We start from the raw sequence: 21976 nt of genomic DNA, 5'->3' as shown, positions 1-21976 counted from the left end.
GTGGTGTTTTTTTTTTTATTCTATAAAAAACTCATTCTGCTGACAGACAGTGTCCAGCAGGTCCGTCATTATATAATATATATACCTGTCCGGCTGCAGTAGTGATATATATATATTTTTTATATCATTATTTATCATCCAGTCGCAGCAGACACAGTACGGTAGTTCACGGCTGTAGCTACCTCTGTGTCGGCACTCGGCAGTCCATCCATAATTGTATACCACCTACCCGTGGTTTTTTTTTCTTTCTTCTTTATACATACATACTACTACATCTCTTTATCAACCAGTCTATATTAGCAGCAGACACAGTACAGTACGGTAGTTCACAGCTGTGGCTACCTCTGTGTCGGCACTCGGATGTCCGTCCATAATTGTATACCACCTAACCGTGGTTTTTTTTTCTTTCTTCTTTATACATACATACTACGACATCTCTTTATCAACCAGTCTATATTAGCAGCAGACACAGTACAGTACGGTAGTTCACGGCTGTGGCTACCTCTGTGTCGGCACTCGGCAGTCCGTCCATAATTGTATACCACCTAACCGTGGTTTTTTTTTCTTTCTTCTTCATACATACATACTACGACATCTCTTTATCAACCAGTCTATATTAGCAGCAGACACAGTACAGTACGGTAGTTCACGGCTGTGGCTACCTCTGTGTCGCCACTCGGCAGTCCGTCCATAATTGTATACCACCTACCCGTGGTTTTTTTTTCTTTCTTCTTTATACATACACACTACGACATCTCTTTATCAACCAGTCTATATTAGCAGCAGACACAGTACAGTACGGTAGTTCACGGCTGTGGCTACCTCTGTGTCGGCACTCGGCAGTCCGTCCATAATTGTATACCACCTAACCGTGGTTTTTTTTTCTTTCTTCTTCATACATACATACTACGACATCTCTTTATCAACCAGTCTATATTAGCAGCAGACACAGTACAGTACGGTAGTTCACGGCTGTGGCTACCTCTGTGTCGGCACTCGGCAGTCCGTCCATAATTGTATACCACCTACCCGTGTTTTTTTTTTCTTTCTTCTTCATACATACATACTACTACATCTCTTTATCAACCAGTCTATATTAGCAGCAGACACAGTACAGTACGGTAGTTCACGGCTGTGGCTACCTCTGTGTCGGCACTCGGCAGTCCGTCCATAATTGTATACCACCTACCCGTGGTTTTTTTTTCTTTCTTCTTCATACATACATACTACGACATCTCTTTATCAACCAGTCTATATTAGCAGCAGACACAGTACAGTACGGTAGTTCACGGCTGTGGATACCTCTGTGTCGGCACTCGGCAGTCCGTCCATAATTGTATACCACCTAACCGTGGTTTTTTTTTCTTTCTTCTTCATACATACATACTATGACATCTCTTTATCAACCAGTCTATATTAGCAGCAGACACAGTAGGGTAGTTCACGGCTGTAGCTACCTCTGTGTCGGCACTCGGCAGTCCGTCCATAATTGTATACTAGTATCCATCCATCTCCATTGTTTACCTGAGGTGCCTTTTAGTTGTGCCTATTAAAATATGGAGAACAAAAATGTTGAGGTTCCAAAATTAGGGAAAGATCAAGATCCACTTCCACCTCGTGCTGAAGCTGCTGCCACTAGTCATGGCCGAGACGATGAAATGCCATCAACGTCGTCTGCCAAGGCCGATGCCCAATGTCATAGTACAGAGCATGTCAAATCCAAAACACCAAATATCAGTAAAAAAAGGACTCCAAAACCTAAAATAAAATTGTCGGAGGAGAAGCGTAAACTTGCAAATATGCCATTTACCACACGGAGTGGCAAGGAACGGCTGAGGCCCTGGCCTATGTTCATGGCTAGTGGTTCAGCTTCACATGAGGATGGAGGCACTCAGCCTCTCGCTAGAAAAATGAAAATACTCAAGCTGGCAAAAGCAGTAGCACCGCAAAGAACTGTGCGTTCTTCGAAATCCCAAATCCACAAGGAGAGTCCAATTGTGTCGGTTGCGATGCCTGACCTTCCCAACACTGGACGTGAAGAGCATGCGCCTTCCACCATTTGCACGCCCCCTGCAAGTGCTGGAAGGAGCACCCGCAGTCCAGTTCCTGATAGTCAGATTGAAGATGTCAGTGTTGAAGTACACCAGGATGAAGAGGATATGGGTGTTGCTGGCGCTGGGGAGGAAATTGACCAGGAGGATTCTGATGGTGAGGTGGTTTGTTTAAGTCAGGCACCCGGGGAGACACCTGTTGTCCGTGGGAGGAATATGGCCGTTGACATGCCTGGTGAAAATACCAAAAAAATCAGCTCTTCGGTGTGGAGGTATTTCAACAGAAATGCGGACAACAGGTGTCAAGCCGTGTGTTCCCTTTGTCAAGCTGTAATAAGTAGGGGTAAGGACGTTAACCACCTCGGAACATCCTCCCTTATACGTCACCTGCAGCGCATTCATAATAAGTCAGTGACATGTTCAAAAACTTTGGGTGACAGCGGAAGCAGTCCACTGACCAGTAAATCCCTTCCTCTTGTAACCAAGCTCACGCAAACCACCCCACCAACTCCCTCAGTGTCAATTTCCTCCTTCCCCAGGAATGCCAATAGTCCTGCAGGCAATGTCACTGGCAATTCTGACGAGTCCTCTCCTGCCTGGGATTCCTCCGATGCATCCTTGCGTGTAACGCCTACTGCTGCTGGCGCTGCTGTTGTTGCTGCTGGGAGTCGATGGTCATCCCAGAGGGGAAGTCGTAAGCCCACTTGTACTACTTCCAGTAAGCAATTGACTGTTCAACAGTCCTTTGCGAGGAAGATGAAATATCACAGCAGTCATCCTGCTGCAAAGCGGATAACTGAGGCCTTGACAACTATGTTGGTGTTAGACGTGCGTCCGGTATCCGCCGTTAGTTCACAGGGAACTAGACAATTTATTGAGGCAGTGTGCCCCCGTTACCAAATACCATCTAGGTTCCACTTCTCTAGGCAGGCGATACCGAGAATGTACACGGACCTCAGAAAAAGACTCACCAGTGTCCTAAAAAATGCAGTTGTACCCAATGTCCACTTAACCACGGACATGTGGACAAGTGGAGCAGGGCAGGGTCAGGACTATATGACTGTGACAGCCCACTGGGTAGATGTATGGACTCCCGCCGCAAGAACAGCAGTGGCGGCACCAGTAGCAGCATCTCGCAAACGCCAACTCTTTCCTAGGCAGGCTACGCTTTGTATCACCGGTTTCCAGAATACGCACACAGCTGAAAACCTCTTACGGCAACTGAGGAAGATCATCGCGGAATGGCTTACCCCAATTGGACTCTCCTGTGGATTTGTGGCATCGGACAACGCCAGCAATATTGTGTGTGCATTAAATATGGGCAAATTCCAGCACGTCCCATGTTTTGCACATACCTTGAATTTGGTGGTGCAGAATTATTTAAAAAACGACAGGGGCGTGCAAGAGATGCTGTCGGTGGCCAGAAAAATTGCGGGACACTTTCGGCGTACAGGCACCACGTACAGAAGACTGGAGCACCACCAAAAACTACTGAACCTGCCCTGCCATCATCTGAAGCAAGAAGTGGTAACGAGGTGGAATTCAACCCTCTATATGCTTCAGAGGTTGGAGGAGCAGCAAAAGGCCATTCAAGCCTATACAATTGAGCACGATATAGGAGGTGGAATGCACCTGTCTCAAGCGCAGTGGAGAATGATTTCAACGTTGTGCAAGGTTCTGATGCCCTTTGAACTTGCCACACGTGAAGTCAGTTCAGACACTGCCAGCCTGAGTCAGGTCATTCCCCTCATCAGGCTTTTGCAGAAGAAGCTGGAGACATTGAAGGAGGAGCTAACACGGAGCGATTCCGCTAGGCATGTGGGACTTGTGGATGGAGCCCTTAATTCGCTTAACAAGGATTCACGGGTGGTCAATCTGTTGAAATCAGAGCACTACATTTTGGCCACCGTGCTCGATCCTAGATTTAAAGCCTACCTTGGATCTCTCTTTCCGGCAGACACAAGTCTGCTGGGGTTGAAAGACCTGCTGGTGAGAAAATTGTCAAGTCAAGCGGAACGCGACCTGTCAACATCTCCTCCTTCACATTCTCCCGCAACTGGGGGTGCGAGGAAAAGGCTCAGAATTCCGAGCCCACCCGCTGGCGGTGATGCAGGGCAGTCTGGAGCGACTGCTGATGCTGACATCTGGTCCGGACTGAAGGACCTGACAACGATTACGGACATGTCGTCTACTGTCACTGCATATGATTCTCTCACCATTGAAAGAATGGTGGAGGATTATATGAGTGACCGCATCCAAGTAGGCACGTCACACAGTCCATACTTATACTGGCAGGAAAAAGAGGCAATTTGGAGGCCATTGCACAAACTGGCTTTATTCTACCTAAGTTGCCCTCCCACAAGTGTGTACTCCGAAAGAGTGTTTAGTGCCGCCGCTCACCTTGTCAGCAATCGGCGTACGAGGTTACATCCAGAAAATGTGGAGAAGATGATGTTCATTAAAATGAATTATAATCAATTCCTCCGCGGAGACATTGACCAGCAGCAATTGCCTCCACAAAGTACACAGGGAGCTGAGATGGTGGATTCCAGTGGGGACGAATTGATAATCTGTGAGGAGGGGGATGTACACGGTGATATATCGGAGGGTGATGATGAGGTGGACATCTTGCCTCTGTAGAGCCAGTTTGTGCAAGGAGAGATTAATTGCTTCTTTTTTGGGGGGGGTCCAAACCAACCCGTCATATCAGTCACAGTCGTGTGGCAGACCCTGTCACTGAAATGATGGGTTGGTTAAAGTGTGCATGTCCTGTTTTGTTTATACAACATAAGGGTGGGTGGGAGGGCCCAAGGACAATTCCATCTTGCACCTCTTTTTTCTTTTATTTTTCTTTGCGTCATGTGCTGTTTGAGGAGGGTTTTTTGGAAGGGACATCCTGCGTGACACTGCAGTGCCACTCCTAAATGGGCCCGGTGTTTGTGTCGGCCACTAGGGTCGCTAATCTTACTCACACAGTCAGCTACCTCATTGCGCCTCTTTTTTTCTTTGCGTCATGTGCTGATTGGGGAGGGTTTTTTGGAAGGGACATCCTGCGTGACACTGCAGTGCCACTCCTAAATGGGCCCGGTGTTTGTGTCGGCCACTAGGGTCGCTAATCTTACTCACACAGTCAGCTACCTCATTGCGCCTCTTTTTTTCTTTGCGTCATGTGCTGATTGAGGAGGGTTTTTTGGAAGGGACATCCTGCGTGACACTGCAGTGCCACTCCTAAATGGGCCCGGTGTTTGTGTCGGCCACTAGGGTCGCTAATCTTACTCACACAGTCAGCTACCTCATTGCGCCTCTTTTTTTCTTTGCGTCATGTGCTGATTGGGGAGGGTTTTTTGGAAGGGACATCCTGCGTGACACTGCAGTGCCACTCCTAAATGGGCCCGGTGTTTGTGTCGGCCACTAGGGTCGCTAATCTTACTCACACAGTCAGCTACCTCATTGCGCCTCTTTTTTTCTTTGCGTCATGTGCTGATTGGGGAGGGTTTTTTGGAAGGGACATCCTGCGTGACACTGCAGTGCCACTCCTAAATGGGCCCGGTGTTTGTGTCGGCCACTAGGGTCGCTAATCTTACTCACACAGTCAGCTACCTCATTGCGCCTCTTTTTTTCTTTGCGTCATGTGCTGATTGGGGAGGGTTTTTTGGAAGGGACATCCTGCGTGACACTGCAGTGCCACTCCTAAATGGGCCCGGTGTTTGTGTCGGCCACTAGGGTCGCTTATCTTACTCACACAGTCAGCTACCTCATTGCGCCTCTTTTTTTCTTTGCGTCATGTGCTGATTGGGGAGGGTTTTTTGGAAGGGACATCCTGCGTGACACTGCAGTGCCACTCCTAGATGGGCCAGGTGTTTGTGTCGGCCACTAGTGTCGCTTAGCTTAGTCATCCAGCGACCTTGGTGCAAATTTTAGGACTAAAAATAATATTGTGAGGTGTGAGGTATTCAGAATAGACTGAAAATGAGTGGAAATTATGGTTTTTGAGGTTAATAATAATATGGGATCAAAATGACCCCCAAATTCTATGATTTAAGCTGTTTTTTAGTGTTTTTTAAAAAAAACACCCGAATCCAAAACACACCCGAATCCGACAAAAAAAATTCGGTGAGGTTTTGCCAAAACGCGGTCGAACCCAAAACACGGCCGCGGAACCGAACCCAAAACCAAAACACAAAACCCGAAAAATTTCAGGCGCTCATCTCTAGTGATATTGGTTTTGACCAATAAATCGCGTAAATTTCTTTCACTGTATAAAGGTATGACTTACACGGTTGTTAGCTTTGTTTCTAGTTTATTCACTTGGTTGTCCGTCCTGACGAAAAGGCCTGCAAGCCTTGAAACGTTGAAACTGTTTTGACACTATGCTGATTCTTTAATACACCAGCTTGATTCGGATTTTGGGAGTGCCGCCTCGTTCTTTTTGATAAGACATTGGTAACTATATATATATATATATAGTATAAAATTACCTTCAGGCTATGTTTCTAAGGTGTATATGACACATATACTATATGCAATCTGTGTTTAGACTTGGGTTCCTTCCCCAAAATATCTCATTATGGTATGCAATTATTAAAAAATATGGGGAAAAATCATTATGAAAATGAAATGTCACGTGAACAGTTGACCTGTGGGTCGATTAGCTTTAGGATTTTGATAGTGCAAAATTAATTTTTGGTGCTTTTTTTTTTTAAACTCCTGCCGCCGGCTGAGACTAAAATGTTAGGCTACTGCAATATCTGTCTTTTATAGATTTCTATTTTTTCTCTCTCACTCTGCCTCACTCACCATAGCATCAGATTCAGCCACTCTGATATAATCTCACTCAGGACAAATAAGGTTTCTCTGACGTCCTAGTGGATGCTGGGAACTCCGTAAGGACCATGGGGAATAGCGGGCTCCGCAGGAGACTGGGCACTCTAAAAGAAAGATTAGGTACTATCTGGTGTGCACTGTCTCCTCCCTCTATGCCCCTCCTCCAGACCTCAGTTAGAATCTGTGCCTGGCCCGAGCTGGTTGCACACTAGGGGCTCTCCTGAGCTCCTAGTAAAGAAAGTGTTTGTTAGGTTTTTTATTTTCAGTGAGATCTGCTGGCAACAGACTCACTGCTACGAGGGACTAAGGGGAGAAGAAGCAAACCTACCTGCTTGCAGCTAGCTTGGGCTTATTAGGCTACTGGACACCATTAGCTCCAGAGGGATCGAACACAGGCCCAGCCTCGGTCGTCTGGTCCCGGAGCCGCGCCACCGTCCCCCTTACAGAGCCAGAAGCAAGAAGAACGTCCTGGAAATCGGCGGCTGAAGACTTCGGTCTTCATTAAGGTAGCGCACAGCACTGCAGCTGTGCGCCATTGCTCCCTATGCACACCACATACTCCGGTCACTGATGGGTGCAGCGCCCTGGGCTGCAATTAGAGTACCTTAACTTTGGCAAACAACACATAATATAGCCTAATAAGCTATATATGTGTAAAAATCTCCTGCCATAATACAATTATAAGAGCGGGAGAAGTCAGCCGAAAAAGGGGCGGGGCTATCTCCCTCAGCACACTGGCGCCATTTTCTCTTCACAGTGCAGCTGGAAGACAGCTCCCCAGGCTCTCCCCTGCAGTTTCCAGGCTCAAAGGGTTAAAAAGAGAGGGGGGGCACTAAATTTAGGCGAAAACTGTATATAAAAAGCAGCTATAGGGATAAATCACTTTCTATTAGTGTAAATCCCTGATTAAATAGCGCTGTGGTGTGTGCTGGCATACTCTCTCTCTGTCTCCCCAAAGGACTTTGTGGGGTCCTATCCTCAGTCAGAGCATTCCCTGTGTGTGTGCGGTGTGTCGGTATGGCTGTGTCGACTTGTTTGATGAGGAGGCTTATGTGGAGGCGGAGCAGGTGCCGATAAATGTGATGTCACCCCCTGCGGGGCCGACACCAGAGTGGGTGGATATGTGGAAGGTATTAACCGACAGTGTCAACTCCTTACATAAAAGGCTGGATGACGTAACAGCCATGGGACAGCCGGCTTCTTAGCCCGCGCCTGCCCAGGCGTCTCAAAGGCCATCAGGGGCTCAAAAACGGCCGCTACCTCAGATGGCAAACACAGATGTCGACACGGAGTCTGACTCCAGTGTCGACGAGGTTGAGACATATACACAATCCACTAGGGGCATCTGTTGCATGATTTCGGCAATGAAAAATGTGTTACACATTTCTGACATTAACCCAAGTACCACTAAAAAGGGGTTTTATGTTTGGGGAGAAAAAGCAGCCAGTGTTTTGTTCCCCCATCAGATGAATTGAATGAAGTGTGTGAAGAAGCGTGGGTTTCCCCCGATAAGAAACTGGTAATTTCTAAAAAGTTACTGATGGCGTACCCTTTCCCGCCAGAGGATAGGTCACGTTGGGAGATATCCCCTAGGGTGGATAAGGCGCTCACACGTTTGTTAAAAAAGGTGGCACTGCCGTCTCAGGATATGGCCACCTTGAAGGAGCCTGCTGATAGAAAGCAGGAGGAAATCCTGAAGTCTGTATATACACACTCAGGTACTATACTGAGACCTGCAATTGCCTCAGCATGGAGGTGTAGTGCTGCTACAGCGTGGTCTGATACCCTGTCAGATAATAGTGTTACCCTCGACAGGGATACTATTTTGCTAACCATAGAGCATATTAAAGACGTCGTCTTATATATGAGGGATGCACAGAGGGATATTTGCCGGCTGGCATCCAGAATTAATGCAATGTCCATTTCTGCCAGGAGGGTATTATGGACCCGGCAGTGGACAGGTGATGCTGATTCTAAAAGGCACATGGAGATTCTGCCTTATAAGGGTGAGGAATTGTTTGGGGATGGTCTCTCGGACCTCGTATCCACAGCAACAGCTGGGAAGTCAAAATTTTTACCTCAGGTTCCCTCACAGCCTAAGAAAGCACCGTATTATCAGGTACAGTCCTTTCGGCCTCAGAAAAGCAAGCGGGTCAAAGGTGCTTCCTTTCTGCCAGAGGCAAGGGAAGAAGGAAAAAGGCTGCACCAGACAGCCAGTTCCCAGGATCAAAAATCTTCCCCCGCTTCCTCTAAGTCCACCGCATGACGCTGGGGCTCCACAGGCTGAGCCAGGTGCGGTGGGGGCGTGTTTCCGGACCTTCAGCGACCAGTGGGCTCGCTCACAGATGGGTCCCTGGGTTCTGCAAGTAGTATCACAGGGATACAAGCTGGAGTTCGAGGCGACTCCCCCTCGCCGTTACCTCAAATCAGCCTTGCCTGCTGCCCTCAGAGAAAGGGAGGTAGTACTGGCGGCAATTCACAAGCTGTCTCTTCAGCAGGTGATAATCAAGGTACCCCTCCTTCAACAGGGACGGGGTTACTATTCCACAATGTTGTGGTACCGAAACCAGACGGTTCGGTGAGACCCATTCTAAATTTAAAATCCTTGAACATTTATATAAAAAAGTTCAAGTTCAAAGTACCTCAAGGGTGTGGTACAGGACTGTCATTACCAATTCCAGACATTGCCGTCTGGTCTGTCCACGGCACCGTGGGTATTTACCAAGGTAATGGCCGAAATGATGATGCTCCTCCGAAAGAAGGGAGTCATGATTATTCCGTACTTGGACGATCTCCTTATAAAGGCGAGGTCCAAAGAGCAGTTGCTTGTCGGCATGGCACTATCTCAGGAAGTGCTGCATCAGCATGGGTGGATTCTGAATATCCCAAAGTAGCAGCTTATTCCTGCGACGCGTCTGCTGTTCTTGGGCATGATTCTGGACACAGAACAGAAGAAGATATTTCTCCCAGAGGAGAAGGCCCAGGAATTATCATCTCTGGTCAGGGTCCTCCTGAAACTAAAGCAGGTGTTGGTGCATCACTGCACGCGAGTCCTGGGAAAGATGGTAGCTTCTTACGAAGCAAGTCCCTTCGGCAGATTCCATGCAAGGATCTTCCAGTGGGATCTGTTGGACAAGTGGTCCGGATCGCATCTCCAGATGCATCGGTTAATCACCCTGTCCCCGAGGGCCAGGGTGTCTCTGCTGTGGTGGCTGCAGAGTGCTCATCTGCTCGAAGGCCGCAGATTCGGCATACAGGACTGGGTCCTGGTGACCACGGATGCAAGCCTCCGAGGTTGGGGGGCAGTCACCCAGGGAAGAAACTTCCAAGGACAATGGTCAAGTCAGGAAACTTCCCTACACATAAATATTCTGGAACTAAGGGACATTTACAACGCCCTGAGTCAAGCAGAACCCCTGCTTCAAAACCAACCGGTTCTGATTCAGTCAGACAACATCACAGCGGTCGCCCATGTAAACTGCCAGGGCGGCACAAGAAGCAGGGTGGCAATGGCAGAAGCCACAAGGATTCTTTGATGGCGAAGAATCACGTGATAGCACTGTCAGCAGTGTTCATTCCGGGAGTGGACAACTGGGAAGCAGACTTCCTCAGCAGGCACGACCTCCACCCGGGAGAGTGGGGACTTCATCCAGAGGTCTTCCAGCTGATTGTGAACCATTGGGAACGGCCACAGGTGGACATGATGGCGTCCCGCCTCAACAAAAAGCTAAAAAGATATTGCGCCAGGTCAAGGGACCCTCAGGCGATAGCTGTGGACGCTCTAGTGACACCGTGGATGTACCAGTCGGTTTATGTGTTCCCTCCTCTTCCTCTCATACCCAAGGTACTGAGAATAATAAGAAGGAGAGGAGTATGAACTATACTCATTGTTCCGGATTGGCCAAGAAGAGCTTGGTACCCAGAACTTCAAGAAATGATCTCAGAGGACCCTTGGCCTCTGCCGCTCAGACAGGACCTGCTACTGCAGGGGCCCTGTCTGTTCCAAGACTTACAGCGGCTGCGTTTGACGGCATGGCGGTTGAACACCGGGTCCTAAAGGAAAAGGGCATTCCGGAGGAAGTCATTCCTACGCTGATTAAAGCTAGGAAGGATGTGACCGCAAAACATTATCACCGCATATGGCGGAAATATGCTTGGTGTGAGGCCTGGAAGGCCCCAACGTAGGAATTTCAGGTGGGTCGATTTCTGCACTTCCTACAGTCAGGGGTGACTATGGGCCTCAATTTGGGTTCCATTAAGGTCCAGATTTGGGCTCTGTCGATTTTCTTCCAAAAACGAACTGGCTTCACTGCCTGAAGTTCAGACTTTTGTTAAAGGAGTGCTGCATATTCAGCCCCCTTTTGTGCCTCCAGTGGCACCTTGGGATCTCAACATGGTGTTGGATTTCCTAAAATCGCATTGGTTGAGCCACTTAAAACCGTGGAGCAAAAATATCTCACGCGGAAAGTGGTCATGCTGTTGGCCTTGGCTTCGGCCGGGCGTGTATCAGAATTGGCGGCTTTGTCATGTAAAAGCCCTTATCTGATTTTTCATATGGATAGGGCGGAATTGAAGACTCGTTCCCAATTTCTTCCTAAGGTGGTATCAGCGTTTCATTTGAACCAACCTATTGTGGTGCCTGCGGCTACTCGGGACTTGGAGGATTCCAAGTTGCTGGACGTAGTCAGGGCCCTGAAAATCTATGTTTCCAGGATGGCCAGAGTCAGGAAAACTGACTCGCTATTTATCCTGTATGCACCCAACAAGCTGGGTGCTCCTGCTTCAAAGCAGACTATTGCTCGCTGGATCTGTAGCACGATTCAACTTGCACTTTCTGCGGCTGGACTGCCGCATCCTTAATCAGTAAAAGCCCATTCCACGAGGAAGGTGGGCTCTTCTTGGGCGGCTGCCCGAGGGGTCTCGGCTTTACAGCTTTGCCGAGCTGCTACTTGGTCGGGTTCAAACACATTTGCAAAATTCTACAAGTTTGATACCCTGGCTGAGGAGGACCTTGAGTTTGCTCATTCGGTGCTGCAGAGTCATCCGCACTCTCCCGCCCATTTGGGAGCTTTGGTATAATCCCCATGGTCCTTACGGAGTTCCCAGCATCCACTAGGACGTCAGAGAAAATAAGAATTTACTCACCGGTAATTCTATTTCTCGTAGTCCGTAGTGGATGCTGGGCGCCCATCCCAAGTGCGGATTGTCTGCAATACTTGTATATAGTTATTGCCTAACTAAAGGGTTATTGTTATGAGCCATCTTTTTGTGAGGCTCAGTTGTTATTCATACTGTTAACTGGGTATAGTATCACGAGTTGTACGGTGTGATTGGTGTAGCTGGTATGAGTCTTACCCGGGATTCCAAAACCTTTCCTTATTGTGTCAGCTCTTCCGGGCACAGTTTTCCTAACTGAGGTCTGGAGGAGGGGCATAGAGGGAGGAGCCAGTGCACACCAGATAGTACCTAATCTTTCTTTTAGAGTGCCCAGTCTCCTGCGGAGCCCGCTATTCCCCATGGTCCTTACGGAGTTCCCAGCATCCACTACGGACTACGAGAAATAGAATTACCGGTGAGTAAATTCTTATTTTCAGAATCATCTTACATTGTCTGCCCTCTCTCTGTTTCTGCATGAGCCAGATTAGTAACAGTCACTGTGCCGCCCACATTCAGCACCTCTTCCCAGACACATGGCAACCCAACCAAATTGCCACTATGGAAAAAAAAGGGGAAAAAAGGCGCCTCCCAGAGCTTATGTTGAAATGCTGCTCTCAGGGGAATAGGGTATTAGCAATCCCTAAACAAGAGAAAACAAATAAAGAAAAGAGAGCGCAAGCAGACTCCTAAAATTAACAGTTTTTAATCATACAATATGCACAATCATCACATAGTAAAATGGTATAGATATACCTAAAAATACAAAATCGTAGCCAATGAATATTAGAACAGGATCCGTACTAAACTTCCTATACTTCCATAATACCAGTGCACTAATAGATCATAAATAGGAACCGATACAATGATGATCTTCTATAATGGAACCAACATGTCCCTTGATTGATCCAAGAAATGACAGCTGATGGTTACTGCTGACAGTTTTGTGTTTTATCCACAGATCAGTCCCATAATAGAACATATAACATTAACAAGTGCATTGTTATTTGTTTTTCGTGAAGTAAGACCTCTATTTGTTAAATACCAAATACTGCATCAGTTCAATCTGCTATTCTGATTAATGAAGCAGCGTGTCGGGATGATCCCGCTTACCACTTCCTCGATGGATGTAACAACGGCACTGACAGGTGCTTAGATGCCGCTAACTCCAGAGGCTCAGTCTCACACTTTCTCCCTGCCACAGCGTTAGAACCCTCTGAGGAAACGACCAGACACTGCCGGTCGAGAAACGCGTCAGGGCTGGACTCAGGATCAGACTATCTCCATCTGATTACTTCCACCATCCACGATCTCCACTTGCTTCAGCTTCCATCTAATGTCGGGCTGAATTTGCCCAAGCAAAGCCACCTGCATTGGTCCCATTTGCAATACAGGGACCGTGGCTATAAAATCATCTCCCCAGGCCAGCGGGACTTTGGACATTCACAGCGCCGTCAGATGCTTCTCTGGAGGCGACAAGCGGCTAATGGTCTGACACGCTGTGGTGTGGATCATTAGATCTACACTAAAAAGGTCTAAAGTTAATAGGTTGGCCACTAATGGTAGACATGCATTAGGCCGACAGGGTCAAAAGGTTGCATAGAATAGGTAGACAGTAGAAAAGGCCGACAGGGTCAAAAGGTTGACAAGGAAATGGTTAACACAAAAAAGTAGACAATTTTGTTTGTTGGGGTATTTTGTCACTTTTAAGACACAAATAAGCCCCATTAGTGTACCACATCCCCTCACATGGCTCGCTTTGCTCACCATGCTTCAGGCAAGGTGCCTCACTCCACTACTGCTGTGCTCGGCACAGGTTACTAGTTCCAATCGTAGTCCCCGTGGATGTTAAACTATGAAAAAGTTAAAAGAAATTAAAAACAAACAAACTTGTGTCAACCATATGTGTGTCCATCATTGTCATGTCGACCTTTTAACCCTGTCATCCTTTTGAACTGTCTACCTATTACATGTCGACCTTATGACCCTATTGACCTAACGCATGTCTGCCATTAGTGGTCAACCTATTGACTGTAGACCTATGGACCGGAAACCGGGACAGATAAGAAAAAGTTTGTATAATGGTTCCACTAGGCATAAATTATTGCTGCAGGTGCCTATAAAGGACAAAGAGCTATTGACAAGAGTCTGTCATTACAAAAAATTGAATTTTAGTTACCTACCGGTAAATCCTTTTCTCGTAGTCCGTAGAGGATACTGGGGTTCCATTTAGTACCATATAGGGTATAGAAGGGTCCACTAGGAGCCATGGTCACTTTAAGAATTTGATAGTGTGGGCTGGCTCTTCCTTTTATGCCCCTCCTACCAGACTCTAGGAAACTGTGCCCGAGGAGATGGTCATACTTTGAGAGAAGGATATAAAGGATAGTGGTGAGATTCCGAACCAGCACACACAAACCAGAGGAAAGCTATGATAACTCAACTTTAAACAGGAACAGGAACAGCTGAACCAACAATATTTAACCTAGTAACAGTGCATGAAGAAACAAAGCACCGGGCAGGTGCCCAGTATCCTCTACGGATTACAAGAAAAAGATTTACCGGTAGGTTATTAAAATCCTATTTTCTCTTACGTCCTAGAGGATACTGGGGTTCCATTTAGTACCATGGGGAAGTACCAAAGCTCCCAAACCAGGTGGGAGAGTGCTGAGGTTTCTGCAGAACTGATTGACCAAATTGAAGGTCCTCAGAGGCCAAAGTATCGAACTTGTAAAACTTTGCAAACGTGTTCAAACCTTACCAAGTAGCTGCTCGGCAGAGCTGTAAAGCCGAGACACCCCGGGCAGCCACCCAAGAAGACCCCACGACCTAGTCGAGTGGGCCTGAACAGATTTCGGAACCGGCAAGCCTGCCATGGAATAAGCATGCTGGATAGTAAGCCTGATCAAGCGTGCAATTGTCTGCTTTGAAGCAGGACACCCAATCTAATTGGGATCATAGAGAACGAACAGCGAGTCAGGTTTCCTGTGACAAGCTGTTCGCTTTACATACACCTTCAAAGCCCTCACAACATCCAAAGACTTTGAAGTAGCAGATGTGTCGGTGACAACCGGAAACACAATAGGGTGGTTGATGTGAATCGCAGACACCACTTTAGGAAGAAATTGCTGACGAGTTCTGAGTTCTGCTCTGTTCTCATGGAAAATTAAATAGGGGCTTTTGTGAGACAAAGCCCCCAGCTCTGACACACGTCTTGCTGAAGCCAATGCCAACAGTGTGACGGTCTTCCACGTAAGATATTTTACATCCACCTCCTGTAACGGTTCAAACCAGTCCGATTGGAGGAACTGCAGCACTAAGTTGAGATCCCAAGGTGCCGTGGAAGGCACAAAAGGAGGTTGGATGTGCAGAACACCTTTCAAGAACATCTGGACCTCAGGGAGAGAAGCCAATTGTTTCTGAAAGAAAATGGACAAGGCCAAGATCTGGACTTTTATGGAGCCCAGATGTAGGTCCACATCCACACCTGTCTGCAGAGAAAACAGGAAACATCCCAGATTTAATTCCACCGCAGAAAAATTTCTGCTCTCACACCAAGAGACATATTTCTTCCAAATACAGTGGTAATGTTTAGACGTTACCCCCTTCCTGGCTTGAATCATAGTTGGGATGACCTTGTTAGGGATCCCTCTTCTGGCTAAAATCAGCCGTTCAACTTCCATGCTGTCAAACGTAGCTGTGGTAAGTCCTGATAGACGAACGGGCCCTGTTGCAGAAGATCCTCGCTAAGAGAAAAAGGCCCCGGATCTTCAAGGAGCATCTCCAGAAGGTCCGCCTACCAAGCTCTTCTTGGCCAGTCCGGAGCAATGCATTTTGCTTGAACCTTTTCCCTTTTTATTCTTTTTAGAATTCTTGGAATCAGAGGAAGTGGAGGAAACACGTACACCATCTGATAGACCCATGGAGTCACCAGACCGTCTACCGCCACTGCCTGTGGGTCTCTCGACCTGGAACAATACTGCTTGCACTTCTTGTTGAGATGAGAGGCCATCATGTTGATCTATGGATATCCCCATCGACGTGTAAAGTACCTGAACACTTCCGGGTGAAGGCTTCACTCCCCCAGGTGTAGGTAGCGTCTGCTGAGGAAGTCTGCTTCCCAGTTGTCTACTCCAGGAACGAAGACCACTGAAAATGCTACAGTGTTTTTTTCTGCCCAGAGGAGAATTCTTGACACCTCTGACATTGCTGCTCTGCTTTTCGTTCGCCCTGTCGGTTTACATACGTCACTGCCGTCACATTGTCCGATTGGACCTGAATGGCCCAATCTTGAAGAAGATACGAGGCCTGCAGAAGAGCATTGTATATGGCCCTGAATTCCAGAAAGTTGATTGGAAGGATGACTTCCTGACTTGACCATCTTCCTTGAAACTGCACCCACTGGGTGACTGCTCCCCAACCTCTGAGGCTTGCATATGTGGTTAGCAGAATACAGTTCTGAATTGCGAACCTCCGACCCTCTATGAGGTGAGAAGTCTGTAGCCACCACAGAAGGGAGATCCTGGCTTTTGGCGACAGACGGATCCTCTGGTGCATGTGAATATGCGATCCGGACCATTTGTCCAACAGATCGAACATGAAGAGTCTTGCGTGAAACCTACCATATTGAATCGCCTTATAAGCGTCACCATTTTCCCCAGAAGGTGAATGCATAGATGCACCGATATCCGGGTTGGCTTCAAGACATCCCGAACCATCGGCTGGATTACTAATGCCTTTTCCAACAGAAGGAACACCCTCTGCGACTCCGTGTCCAGTATCATTCCAAGGAATGGAAGCCTCCGTGTTGGCTCTAGGTGAGATTTTGGAAGGTTCAGAATCCACCCGTGATCCTGGAGAAGTGTGGTTGAGAGACCAATGTTGTTCAGCAACCGCTCCTTGGACTGCGCCTTTATCAGAAGATCGTCCAGGTACGGAATTATATTCAATCCCTGTTGGCAGAGATGATGTTTCTACTCCGTAATCACTTTGGTGAACACCCTCGGTGATGTGGAGAGACCAAATGTCAGGGCCTGGAACCGGTAGTGACAGTCCTGCAGTGCAAACCATAGATAAGCCTGATGAGGTGGCCAGATCGGAATGTGAAGTTACACATCCTTGATATCCAGAGACACTAGGAATTCCCCTTCCTAAAGACCTGAGATCACCGCTCTCAGAGACTCCATCTTGAACTTGAACACTCTTTAGAAGGGGTTCAAGGACTTGAGGGTCAGAATCGGCCGTACCGAACCATCCGGTTTCAGTACTACAAACAAGTTGGAATAGTACCCCTTGTTTTGCAGATGAGGTGGAACTGGAACAATGACTTGAGTCTGTACCAGTTTTTGGATGGCATGCTGTAAAGTTATACTTGCCTCTTGTGAAACTGGTAAGCCTGATTTGAAGAATCTGTAAGGTGGGAGCTCTTGGAACTCCAGTCTGTAGCCCTGGGAAATAAGATCTATGACCCAGGGATCCTGCCACGAACTTGACCAGATGTGACTGAAGAATTTTAGCCGGGCTTCCACCTAACAGTCTTCCAGGCATCGCGGTCCACCATCATGCTGAAGGCTTTGAGGAAGCAGAGCCTGAGCTCTGTTCCTGGGCACATGCAGTTGTGGTTTGCGTGGTTTACCTCTTGTGCCTCTGGAGGCCGTAGAAGCACCTCTGGATTTGCCCTTAAACTTGGCCGTCCAAAAGGACTGTAAATTTGAAGCTGAATAAGCTTTCCTGGCTGGGGAGCTGTGGAAGGAAGATACGTAGACTTACCCGGAGTAGCTTTGGAGATCCATTTGTCTAGTTCATCTCCAAACAAGGCCTCTCCTGTGAATGGTAGGCCTTCCACGCCTTTCCTGGAGTCCGCATTAGCAGTCCACTGGCGTAGCCACAAGCCCCTGCATGCTGACACTGCCATAGCGGTGGTGCATGCATTAAGCAAGCCTATCTCTTTCATGGCTTCCACCATAAAGTTTGCAGAGTCCTGTATATGCTGCAGGAGTAAAACAACATCCACCCTAGACAAGGAATCTAACCCCTCAATTAGGTTACCTGACCATTTAGAAATGGCTTTTGTGAACCATGCACATGCAATAGTGGGTCTCTGGGCCACCCCAGCAGCTGTGTACGACGCTTTGAGTGTAGTCTCAATTTTACAATGTCTTTTAGGAGGGAGGCTGCACCAGGAACAGGCAATACAATTTTTCGTGACAGCATAGAGACTGATGCGTCCACTATCTGTGGATTTTCCCATTTTTTCCTATCCTCCAGAGGAAAAGGAAAAGATGAAAGCAACCTTTTTGGGATTTGAATTTTTTTATCAGGAATAACCCATGGTTCCTTAAACAGGGTATTCAATTCCTTTTACACAGGAAAAGGGACTGAGAATTATTTTTTACATTAAAATAAGATTCCTCACACTCCTCTGACACCTTATCAGGAACAAGAAAAGGTTAAGCACAATTAACCCACAAAGAGCCCTTCAGGGAGACACAAAGTTATTTGAAGCCAGCCCCCACTGCGCCCTTATTGCTAATGCCAAGCTTAGCCGGGCCACAGACTAAGTACCCTGATAGGGGACTTAGTACACTAATAATCGCTATCACCCTGCTATGACCCCCTGGTACCGCTGAGGTAAACTGGAGTCACTCCAGAGAAGCTGCGCATCCCTGTCAGTCAGCGTCTGTGTCCACTGCAGAGGGAAAATGGCGCTGGTGAGCTGCTGGATCCACTCATAGTGAAGGCCCCGCCCCCTCAACTATGCACGGTCTTCCCACTTTTTTATACTGGCTAAGGTAATCTGGTGCTTAAAATGGAGAGAAAACCATGTTAAGGCTGTTTTTGCCAGTGTAGGTACAGTGTACTGAGACACAACTGTGTACTGTGTCTGGAGATGCATTCTGCCCCAGTTAGAAGCCATCTCCTTACCCTCATGCTACCATAATGGCAGGCACACCGCTAACCGGGACACCGGCTTAGTAGTCACCACACTTCATTCTTCTGGCTCGGTTAGGGGTGGCGGCGTGCTGCGGGAATGTACGCTCGCCGTGGTGGGGCTTGCGAATAGTTCCCTCAGGAGCTCAGTGTCCTGCCAGCGGGGAACGGGACCATTAACCCTTCAAGAGGTTGGGCCATCCCCTCCCCCATAACTCCCATGAAGCAAGCAGGCTAGTGCCAGCCATATACATATAAAATAAATGCAGAAAACTCTTCAGGAGCTTCCATAAGTGTGACCGACTCCTCTGGTCACATTTTCTAAACTGAGTCTGGTAGGAGGGGCATAGAGGAAGGAGCCAGCCCACACTATCAAATTCTTAAAGTGCTCATGGATCCTAGTAGACCCGTCTATACCCCATGGTACTAAATGGAACCCCAGTATCCTCTAGGACGTAAGAGAAATACACCTACACCATCTACCACCAAACATAGGGGGTAATTAAGACCTGATCACTGCTGTGCGTTTTCGCACAGCAGGCGATCAGGTCTGTACTGCGCATGCATATGCACCACAATGCGCCGGCACGTCGGACGACTGCACCGAGCATTTGTGCATAGTGACGGGATGGTGCGAAAAATTCGATCGCACGGGCGATCGCAAGGTGACTGACAGGAAGAGGACGTTTGTGGGTGGCAACTGACCATTTTGTAGGAGGTGTCTGGGAAAACGCAGGAGGGACCAGGCATTTGGAGGGAGGGTTTCAGACTTTAGCTCCAGCCCCGATCATCACAGAGGCTGAGTAAGTCCTTGGCTGAGCAGAGACTGCACAAACTGATGTTTGTGCAGCTCTGCTACAAATGCGAACGCACACTTCCACAGAGCTAATACCCTCCACCTGTAGGCGGCGACTACCTGATTGCACAGCTGCAATAATACACCCTAGCGATCAGGTCTGAATTCCCCCCCTAATTTTACAAAATTAACTTGAACCTTGTGATGATAAAAGCAGTAGGACCAAGAAAAATGGCAGATAAGTCTATATGCCAGTGTGTTTACTTGAGCTTTATTGACAGGTCATGTTTTCTAGGCCACATGTGGAACTATAGAATGTGTCAGTTAGGAATGAATGCCCCACATATTTGAAAATGTGACAGTTAGTAATGACTACAAATGTACACCAGCTAGGTGATCTGGAAAATGTGAACCGTTAGTAGCTCTCGAGGACAGGGTTAGCTATCCCTGGTTTACAGGGTGGTAGTCCCACCAAGACTGCACATGCTACGTTGAGAATTTTTTACTGCACTTTTTATACAACAAAGAAAGCACAGAGCCCAAACATAGTATATGCTAGGGAAAGTTAAACCCACTAAAATAAAAAATACAAGTCAGTCATTAAAAACTAAAGACAAGTAATGGAGAAGGGTGTCAGAGATCTCTTGAAAGTTCTGAGCATTTTTATACTGCCCTAAGAAGCAAAGGGAATGGATGGATGGATGGATGGATGGATGGATGGATGGATGGATGGATGGATGGATGGATGGATGGATGGATGGAGAACTGTGCACAGATATATGTCAGTAGAAGTGCCATGCCTTCAGAATGTTTTCTATGTAATGCTTCAGCACACTACCGCAAATGCTTTATAGACACCAAAGCAGCACGGCGGCAGCGAGCAGGCAGCGGGAGTAAGATGCTCCCGTTGTAGTGTATAGTGAGAGGAACACTGGGAGACACTATCGAGATGGGTAGCAGGAGGACATGCTCCCGCTACCCGTAGTTATATGTTCCGTGTGCAATCGTGGTGCGCATGCGTACGCACACGCCTGCTATCATTAGCATATCAAAACAGCCGTGGCAGTGCCCATTCACAAAAATGTGGCGATATGGCTGTAAAAACAGCAAAGTTTGTGTGAGGACACATCTGTAGTGGTCAGCTCATAAGTACTGTAGCTCAACTGTGAACCTCACAAACCACCACAGCAAGGTTCACTGGAGGCATCCATTTTCTACTTCCCTCATATTTTCAGCCAGACATCACACATGCTCACCTGTAGCATAGAATCCAATAGTGAGTTTCTCATTCCTAAATCTACCATCTGCTGATAGTAATACTTTGCATATGTAATTTAATGTTGTTTGCATACAATAGTTTGTTTATGTTTCTGCATATCTGCTATCTTGCATGTTATGTTATGTTTGCATTGCATTATCCTATCTACGCTTCTTATAATTGCATTTTATAATTTGTATATACAGTTCTACCAGTTTCCTATATTGCAAAATATATACTAGTATTCAGCTCGTCACATCTGATTGGGATTATTGAAAAGTAGAGGTTGTTATGCCATCTATTCAAATTTAGCCATCTATCATAGTGGAAGCAGATAAAGGAGAGTAAAGGGCCCTACACATTGGCCGATGCGCCGCCGAGCTGCCCGACGGCGGATACAGCCGACGGGCGACCCGGCGGCGGAGGGGCAGTGACGGGGGGAGTGAAGTTTCTTCACTCCCCCCGTCACCCGGCTGCATTGAAGTGCAGGCAAATATGGACGAGATCGTCCATATTGGCCTGTATGTACAGCCGACGGGGGACCAGCGATGAACGAGCGCGGGGCCGCGCATCGTTCATTGCTGGAGCCTCCACACTCAAAGATATGAACGGTATCTCGTTCATTTATGAACAAGATCGTTCATATCTTTGACTGATGTCGGCCAGTGTGTAGGGCCTATAAGAGACAGCCCCATGTTGTCCAGATATTGTCTCAAAGGCTTCTGTGCAAATACCCCATAGTGGCTATCTGTATTGAAGTCGGAGGCCAGGTGAAAGTGACTTTTGGACATTCTCAGCAAGTACAGTATTTATGGTTTACAGTAAAAGTTACACTTAACTTCCCTAGAGCCCGCTGATGGTTGTAAAAATACAGAGGACCCCTACTCATTTTTTCCTCTGTATTTTTGCAGCTAGGACTGGCTCAAAGAGCCCAGGGCTGGTTATGCTGATAAATCCACACTA

Source organism: Pseudophryne corroboree, chromosome 10, assembly GCF_028390025.1.
Source record: "Pseudophryne corroboree isolate aPseCor3 chromosome 10, aPseCor3.hap2, whole genome shotgun sequence".
NCBI classification, from domain to species: Eukaryota; Metazoa; Chordata; class Amphibia; order Anura; family Myobatrachidae; genus Pseudophryne; species Pseudophryne corroboree.
The sequence above is the reverse complement of the archived record's forward strand: the minus strand, read 5'-3'. Positions refer to the sequence as shown.